At 45.9% G+C, this 8,960-nt stretch overlaps 1 protein-coding gene across 1 annotated transcript in view; it reads left to right on the top strand.

Moving 5' to 3' along the window:
* The first annotated feature begins 479 nt into the window (after positions 1-479).
* Siah1 (siah E3 ubiquitin protein ligase 1) overlaps positions 480-8,960 on the top strand; it is a 26,738-nt gene continuing 18,257 nt past the window's right edge. The window contains exon 1 of the mRNA XM_021220353.1: positions 480-663. The gene's annotated coding sequence lies outside the window, so the exon portion shown is untranslated. The remainder of the gene's footprint in view (positions 664-8,960) is intronic.

Here is an 8,960-nt window from a genome sequence, read left to right as displayed (position 1 = left end):
CCCCAAACTTGTCAAGATGCTGCTTCTGCTTGCCTAGTGCACGGCTCCGTGTTTTAATCTAAAGCAGCAGGACGGACAGTCCCCAACATCAACTTCCCAGATGAGTGGGAAAGTGGAGTTAAAGGCGTGCTTCTAACTGGCCAGCTTTCAACTAGAGGAGGCGCGGCCGTCTTCTCCTCCAGGCCCATGCCCGGAGAGAGAATGGCGCGAACCCAGTCAAACCCATAGGAACGGCCCGAGACAGCGCAGCCGCCTCGCGGGGATGCAGCTCCGGTAACCGAAGCGTCTCGACGCCAACCGCCACCGAGTGCGGGCCGCAGCCACCAGCCGCTCCTGCGCGTGCGCGGCCGTGGGAAGCCCCGCCCAGCCGGGCTCGGTGCGCGCGCCCACTGATGGCGGCCGCCGCAGTGTGTGGTACTTAGCGGGCGCGCGCGGCGAGCTCGAGAGCGCGCGGGGCGGCGGCGGCGGCGGCAGGGGAGCCGGGCTGCCGGGAAGGCGGGCGGGCGGGCGCGCTCTCGAGGGCGGCGGCCCAGGGTGTCCCGTCGGTTTCGGCGCCGGGAGAGGTGGAGGCGCGGCCCGCGGTGGCGGCGGTGGCGGCGGCGGCAGCTGGCGACCGGGCGCGTTAGACGGGGCCGGGGTCCGCGGCGCGCTCTCCGCCCACAGGTAAGCGGGCGGCCTGGAGGGAGGAGCCGGCCGCGGCCCGGGGAGGGCCGGCGGGTCTCCTCGCGGAGCCGCGGCGCCTTTGTCTCGGCCTCTCCGGGCCGGCCCAGCCGACAGCGGCGGCTCCGGGAGGCGGAGGGCGGGCGGGCGGGCGTGCCGGGGCTACGGCCCGCGCCCTCGGCTCAGTCTTTGTTGTGTGGCCCGGTGTACGGCCAACATGGCGGAGGTCAGCCGCGCGCTTCGCGGGCCGCGGTCGGGCCTCGCCTCGGCGGCTCCGGGAGGGCGGCCTCCCCGGGACCCGCGCCTTTATTGTGCGGGGAAGAACGCAGCCTCCTCCCTTGTTTATGTCGCCACGAGCGAGCGCGCGGACGCCCGCCTGGGCCGCTCCAGCCTTTAAGCCTAAGCCTTGCTCCGCCCAGCTTCCTTTGCGGGATAGTTCGGGGTCCCTCCACGCTCCCAGATGCAACTTAGTGTGTACGCCCTGGGCCGCTGCGGACCGTCCGTTCCTGGAAAGATACAGACTTTGTTTGCCCTGGCCTAAGAATCACATTTGTGCATTCGGTAAATGAGGCCATGTAGCTGATTTGTCAAAGTCATGGAAGCCCTGAACGTGGATGTAGGACAGGGATCTTACTGCTCTTCCGAGAGTTGAGCGTTTACCATTTCTTGATAGGCTACTGTCCAGGGTGAAATGTTAACTTGTAAAAGCGTTTGGAGCATGGGCTCCGAACTCTGCCCTCCTGCTTTGATTCTAATCCTGCCCCACGGGTTTGTGACCTTGGGCACGGTTTTGGTGCTTCATTTTGCTAATCTGCAAAATGGGTCTAATGGAGAGTATTTGTCTCAAGCCTATTGAGAACCGATGAGGTGGGAAATAGTTGATGTGCAGAGAGCTCTTAGAGTAAGTGCTAAGCTCTTTCAGTAAATGATTACTGCGAAAGGTCCTTGCCTCATAAAATACGCTTAAGTTATTTTGGCATGGATGCGTTGGAAGTACATAGCCCAAAATGTTTGAAATCGGGTTATATAAAATCGGGTTAGTATTTGGGTTTTACTGTTTAAAAAAAATGAAAGGATTTAGAGGACAGAATGCCATGCTTTCTGAGCTGATGGAATTTTAGGATTTGAGTGATAGGGGATGTGAATGGGTAGATACTTATGTATGTTATGGAATTTGGGAAGTCAGTGAAGTTTCCTTTAAGCAGGTTTAGTTTATGGATCAGTTCACTTTCAAGGACTTCAATTACCTAACTTGGAAAAGTAGGACAGTGACTCCCTTTAATTAGTGTAGTTACCTGTGGTGTCACTGGCTCCTTCAGAAGCTGCTGAAGAGCAAAGCCTGCTGTGACAAATGGGATGGCATAGTAACTGTCTCGGAGCGATCAAGTGGCTCGCTCACGTGGTGGGGAATATGTTTACCTATGGGATAAGTTTGTGACTGGTGACTGGTAGAGGAAGATTTTCCAAAAGTGGGTTCCATAAATTAACCATACGTTTTTGTTTTGGAAATTTAAATAATGATACAACTTGTAGTCTTTAGTCTCAGTTTTGTCCAGAGCTTTTTACTTAAAGTGGGCTTTAACTTTATTATTTGTAAATTGGTTCAAGACCTCCCCCCCAACATTGGCATTTTTGCCCCCCCCCCCCCAATTTTGGCATTTGGCATTGTTACAGTTTTGTAACAGTATTTAAAACTGAAACAGTGACAAATTTGGGGAATTGCACATTTAACTGGATAGTTTAAAAAAAAGAAAAGGAAAAGAGAGAAAAGATTACATTTAGAAACAAATGTAATTTATTTTGCTTCAGAATATCTGCTCCCTTAAACCTTGGAGGAAATTCCTACATCAAAAACCTGAACTCATATTAGTTGCCAGGAATTCCAACATTTGAGAGGCTGAGGCAAGAGAATAGAAAAATTTAAGGTCAGCCTTGGCAATCTAGTGAAACCATGTCACCAAAAACAAACAAACAAACAAACAAAATCACTGTATTCTTAATATCTGTAATTCAGAAGACTATGCTATTCTATAAAAATTAACATGTTTCAAGGGAAGTACCCAGATGAGCCACTGAATTGAAGAGTAGGATTTTGTTTTCAATGGGTAAGGTATTTTGAAAACCAGTCTTACATAATTAAGGTAACAAAACAAGTTTAGTGACTTTGCATAGTTTTAGATGACTGCTTAAATTATGTTTTATGGTAGTTGATAACACTCAAGTTTTAAAGACTGGAGATTCTCTTAATTAAATGTTTCAGATCTTTTAAATAAAAATAGAAATTTCTATATGCAATTTGTGAAATATTTAAATGTTTGATGTATTTCATTTAGACCTTGCCTTTATCAGATCTTTGGAATCTGAAACAGACAAATCTGAAGAAGAAAATTTCTCCTTTACAATATTTATAGTTACTGGTAGTTGTCTGCTGCCTGAGGTTGGACGAGGGAGGGCAGTCAGGTTTCCTGGAGCTGGAGGTAGCTGTGAGCTGCCTGATCATACAGATCATACAGATCATACAGGCTGTACTGGGGTCCTCTGGAACAAGTGCTCTTAACTAAGCCACCCCCCCCCCCAGCCCCGAGGTAGCGGTTCTTCTGGCTGCCTAGTGTTACCAGTGTAAATGAGCTCTCTAATTAAACCTCTGAACCTGACTGGAAAGGCCTCAGAATGTGGTCTCACAATCCTTAATGTGTTAGGAAGTACAGAGCCTTGTCTGAGCTGGCCCTGTCTGTTGCTTCCTTTTCCATAGACTGTGTGCTTCCAGGTCCTTCTCTTTTTACTAAATTCATAATAGCCAGGTCATCATTAGCGGAGCTCTTTGTGTACTTTTTCCCACATAGAATCGGGTGCCATCTTTCCATGTGCCCACAATATTCCGTCTCCACTGCAGTGTCTTCTGAGCTGCTGCTTTTCTCTGGTTCTTTGCTTCCCTAAATAGGCTGTAATCTCTTTGAGAGTTAGCCTTGTTCACCTGCGTGTTCTGCACTCTGTTGGCATATAGTCGGTGCTGAGTAAGTCAATGTAAATGACTGGCAGTTTTACACTGACTTAATAGATTTTCCCAGCCTTACCCTAGTGTTTCATTTTTGCCCTACCTATTCAAACTAGATTATTTTGTTCCTTGAGCACTGTACATTTTTGTGGTACTTTGTGGTTGTGTGTTTTTGCTACTTTGGGATTAGTTTCTCTGAGCTTTAGTTTCCAGTACCATGTGAACAGCTGTTAAGTATATGACTCTTCGAACCTCCCAGGTCCTACTCTTGAAGTGCCATTGTAATTGTGTTATTGAAAGGATAGGCCATTAAGAGACAGACCTGGATATGTCTTTTGGCTCTGTCGTCTGTCAGTTGCCTGACCTGGCCCCGTCTGTTGCTTCCTTTTCAGTGGACTGTGTGCTTCCAGGATCAACAGACGCTGAAGAGTACACACACCTGAGATCCCTGAGAGCAGAGATACTGCCTACTTCTGCATTAAAAAACAATGTACACACAAATAATCAAAAATGCAGTAAAATATTTCTAAATGTTACCAGTTCTAATGAAGAAGTAAAATTACAAGTTATTTTATGTACTATAAATATAAAAGGAGTCAAAGTTAGGGACAACTGCTGCTTGGAGTGGTAACATTTGAAGGAGATGTGGAACTTTGAAGCAGGGGAGCAATCTAGTAAAGGTCCTTGAGGCTGCAGGGATTCGGAGTGTTCAGGGAGCCAGGAGAGTGTCACTGAAGTGAAGTGATGGACTGAGGAAGCAGGCAGGTGGGGCAGATTCTATCAAGCCAGTAAGGAATGTGTATTTAAAGAGTACTGAGGCTGCACGCCTTTAATCCCGGCATTTGGGAGGCAGAAGCAGGTGGATTTCTGAGTTCAGGGCCAGCCTGGTCTACAGAGTTCCAGGACAGCCAGCTACACAGAGAAACTGTTTCAAAAAACCTGGGGGTGGTGGTGGTGGTGGTGGTAGAGTACTGAGAAAACTCAAAAAGGTTTACTTACCAGGATAACAGTCCACTGACTTTTAAAGGTCATTTTAGTTGTTTGTAGACTTGATTATTTTTGTTTGTTTGTTTGTTTTTTTCTTGTTTTATTCGAGACAGGGTTTCTCTGTGCAGCCCTGGCTGTCCTGGAACTCAGACCAGGCTGGCCTCGAACTCAGAAATCCACCTGCCTCTGCCTCCCGAGTGCTGGGATTAAAGGCCTGCGCCACCACGCCCGGCTTGATTATTTTTTTTATAGTCTGTGTTAGCCAATTATGATCTGGATTAAAGAGCTGGCAGTGGAGATGAAGAGAAGTAGAGGGTTTGAGGTATATTTTGGATCCATAATAACGGATCTTGCTGATGGGTTAGATATGAGAGGTAGGGAAAGGGAGGAATAGGATTTCTGGCTGGAATGACTGGGCTGTGTTGCCACTTGTCAAGATGAGGAAGACTGGAGGAGGTGTGATGAGCCAGGATGGCAGTAAAATTTAGAGCTCGGATGTGCCTGTGTTGAGATAATCTATGAAGTCAGAGGCAGAAAGAAAACCAGAGGTATACAGTGACAGTAGCTGGATGGGGGCAAGCGGTGCATGCTTGCTTGAGTTGGAGAGAGCTGGTCCAAGAGGGAATGGTAACATTAGAAGTGGGAAGATGGTAGGCTGGATTCTTGAATTCTCAAGGGAGGAAAGTTAATGTGCAAGCATGATGGAGGGAATATAAAGTAGTTTTGGCTTTGGTGGTTTCTGCTGTCCTTTGTGAAAGGTGAGGTGAAACCCTGGGTAAATGCAGGTATACCTGCAGTGTGTGGCAGATCAGAGGTCTAGAAATGGGTTCAGACATCTGAGGAGGGAGAAAGAAGAGCTGCTACCAACCGCTTGCTGTTGGCTCCTGATTGCTGTTCAAGGAGATCCTGGGGGAGTAGTACTAAAGCAATTGAGCAATGCGCTTTGGTTCTTGTGGGTTTTTTGTTTTGTTTTTGTTTTTTGTCTTCTGTTTTTGTTTTTGTTTTTGTTTTTTTTTTCCTGTTTTTTAAGACAGGGTTTCTCTGTGTAGCCCTGGCTGTCCTGGAACTCACTCTGTAGACTAGGCTGGCCTTGAACTCAGAGAACCACCTGCCTCTTTCCCAAGAGCTGGGATTAAAGGCGTGCGCCACCACTGCCCGGGGCACTTTGGTTCTTAAATATAAGCTTTTTTGATGACACTTTACATAAGTACAAATAGAAAGGTACTCAAATCATGTGTAGGCCTTTAGTTTTCTTAAAGTGAACCCGAACACTCCCCCCCACCCCCTTGTAACCAGTCCCCTGGGTTAAGAACATCACCAGAACAAGAAACCCTCTTTCCTCATCTTAATTCCCACTCTCCACAGGAGGCACCTCTTGCCTTTGAATGCCACAGATGGAATTTACTTGTTTCTGAGCTTTCTATGAATGGATTAACTCTGCATGGGCTCCTTCCCATCTGTTTTGGTTCTTGTGGAGTTTGTTCCTGACAAGGTCACCAGCCATGACATTGCATCCCAGTACTTATGCATGGCGTGCGTGCGTGTGTGTGTGTGTGTGTGTGTGTGTGTGTGTGTGTGTGTGTGTGTGGAAGGGGGAGGGGAGGGGGGAGCTCGAGAGCATGAAGGCGGGGACCAGGCTGGGACCAGGCGGGGAAGGCTTTGCTTTAAGTCAACAGAAACTGCAGTTTGATAATGCTGATGAAGTCTGACCAAGTGATTCTGTTTAGCAAAGATTTTTCATAAAGTTCAACATATTGAACTTATTTGTATTTTTATTTGTACATTTTTTGTTTGTTTTGAACAGAGGTTTTGTTACATGAACCAGGAGAAAAAAAAATCTGTATTTATAAACTGCCAGTGAGAAATATTTCCTTTTCTCCTTTCCCCTCTTCTCTTTCCTTTTTGGTTTTCTGTGAGAGATTCTCTTTGTAGCTGGAACTCCTGGAACTGGAGTTATAGGCAGTTGTGAGAAGCCATGTAGGTGTTGGGAACCAAACCTGGGTCCTTTGTAGGAGCAGTAAGTGCTCTTAAGCACCAAGCCATCTTTTCAACTCCCAGTTTATAGAACATTTACAACATTTACTTATTTTCAGATTATGTGTCTGTGTGTGGGTTACGCATGAGTATGCTGTGCCCTGGGAAGCCAGGGGAAGATGTTGGGTCTCTTGTAGCTGGGGATACAGGCTCTTGTGTGCTGCCCAGTGACATGCTCTTAACCACTGAGCCATCCCTTCAGCTCCAGCTTTAAGTATTTTAAGTTTAATTTTTTGCTGTGACTGAAATAGGCATTTTCCTTTTACATGATTGATATCTGTTAGTAATTGTTGAACAGCCAGATCAAAAGGAGTTGTGCTTATAAATTTAGATAGCATATAACTTGGCTGTTATTTGTGATTGTAGGTTCATTTGCCCCATGTCCTGTGCTGATTCTATTCTGTACGGTTCCTCCCTCTGTTTATTATTATTCTTGTTGCTGTTTTGTGGTACTGGGGATCAAGTCTAGAGCCTAAGACATGCTAGATAAGTGCTTTACCCTTGAGTATGTCCCCAGGTACCTGGCATTTTAGCGGTTGATTCTAACATGGATAATATATGATAGTCTTATGCACCACAGTACTCTGTTATCTGGACCATATTTAAACCACTTTCTTAAGGAAGAGCTGTTTTCAGTTTATGCCTTTCTATACATGGAATTGTAGGCAGTTGTGTTCATATACCTTTGCCAACATGTGAATCAGTAGAAAGACCCTTGGTAGACAATGTGCTGGATCACAGAGCTATACACTTACTATTGTGGTATAAACTGTTTAATTATGAGAGCTTTTTGCATTAAGCATTCCCCAAGGATACTTCCCCACATTTTTGCCAGGAGTTAAGACTGAAATCTTTGAAAACTAATTTCTATATGTCACTTCCTTACTTTTTTTTTAACTTTCCCTTTGGTTGATAAAGTTTTGTATTTAGTGTAAAATTCACAAGTTTTTTTTGTGGTTTTTTGTTTGGTTGTGAGACAGGGTCTGGCTGTGTAGCCCAGATTGGAATTCACTGTGTAGTTCTGTCTGGTTAACTTACAGCAACCCTCGTGTGTCTGCCACCCAAGCATGGAGACTGCAGGTGTGAGCCACTATGCCTAGCTTCTGCGAGAGTCTTCTGCAAGGGATGGAATGTGGGGCCTCTCAAGGGCCAGGCAAACGTTCTGTCACTCAGCTTCACAGAGGCTGGCTCACAGCCCTCTCAAGGCTTACAATTTGTAGTATTTGGTGTTTTGCCTGCATGCACCAGATGCATGCCTAGTGCCTGAGGGGACCATAAGAGGGCATTGCATCCTCTGGACCTGGAGTTATAGACAGATGTGAGCTGCTGTGTAGGTGCTGGGAACTTAACCCAGCTCAGGAAGAACAGCCAGGGTGCTCTTAACCCTGGGCCAGCTACAAGTTTTTAAAGGACTACTCCCTTCTTGCTTTCCTGGGACAGCAGGCTAGCTGACTATTTTTATGCTTATCTCTGTCTGTTGGTTTCCTGCTGTGGATGGACCTCCCCACTGCTACACTTACTCTTCTCAGGTCTGTGTGTGCCTCAGCCTGCTGAGACGGGTAGCTTATAATTGGATCAACATAGGGTGTTACCATTTCCCCCATACTATCTAAGTTCTATTTCTTACAGCTAGTTCAACTTTTGTTTTATGCTTTACTTTGTTTTCGGTGCTTTGCTGTAGCTGTCACCATATACCTTGCTACTTCTCTAAATGTTCAAGTCACTTGTAGGCTGCGGGTAGGTCACTGTCTTCCCTAGCCTAAGTTGTCCTTCTTAAAACTCTATTTACTGCTCTGAACTTATTTTAGTGCTGTTGACTACAGTCCCCTTTCCTTCCTACTTCATTGCCTTAACTTTGAAGAGCTTGTCCAGTTTCCAGAGAACACCTAAAGATGAGGTAGTATTTCAAGACCTTGCACCATTAGTTTGCTCTCAATCTAGTTTGATTTGAATAGATGAGTCTTCAAGAATTTAAAAAGCAATACCATATTGCTTTGTCATTGGATGTTGCTGTTCAAAAGTGCAGTGCTTCTGTGCTTTCTACTTATCCATCCAAGAAATGTTTATTGAGGTTATGCTATGTGTACCAAGTATTGTTTTAAGTATTTGAGGTACATCGTGAGCTAGACAAATTTCACCTTCCAGGTAAGGGTGAATGGTCCTGGAACAATAAACATAAGTAAATTGTATAGTATGTACTATTATGTAATAATAGTTTAAGGAATAGACACTAGAGAGTACTGGGAAGTAAGGGCTAGACACTAGAGAGTACTGGGAAGTAAGG

The sequence above is a fragment of the Mus pahari genome, chromosome 20 (genome assembly GCF_900095145.1).
Source record: "Mus pahari chromosome 20, PAHARI_EIJ_v1.1, whole genome shotgun sequence".
NCBI classification, from domain to species: domain Eukaryota; kingdom Metazoa; phylum Chordata; class Mammalia; order Rodentia; family Muridae; genus Mus; species Mus pahari.
This window is presented reverse-complemented; position numbering and strand designations above follow the sequence as displayed.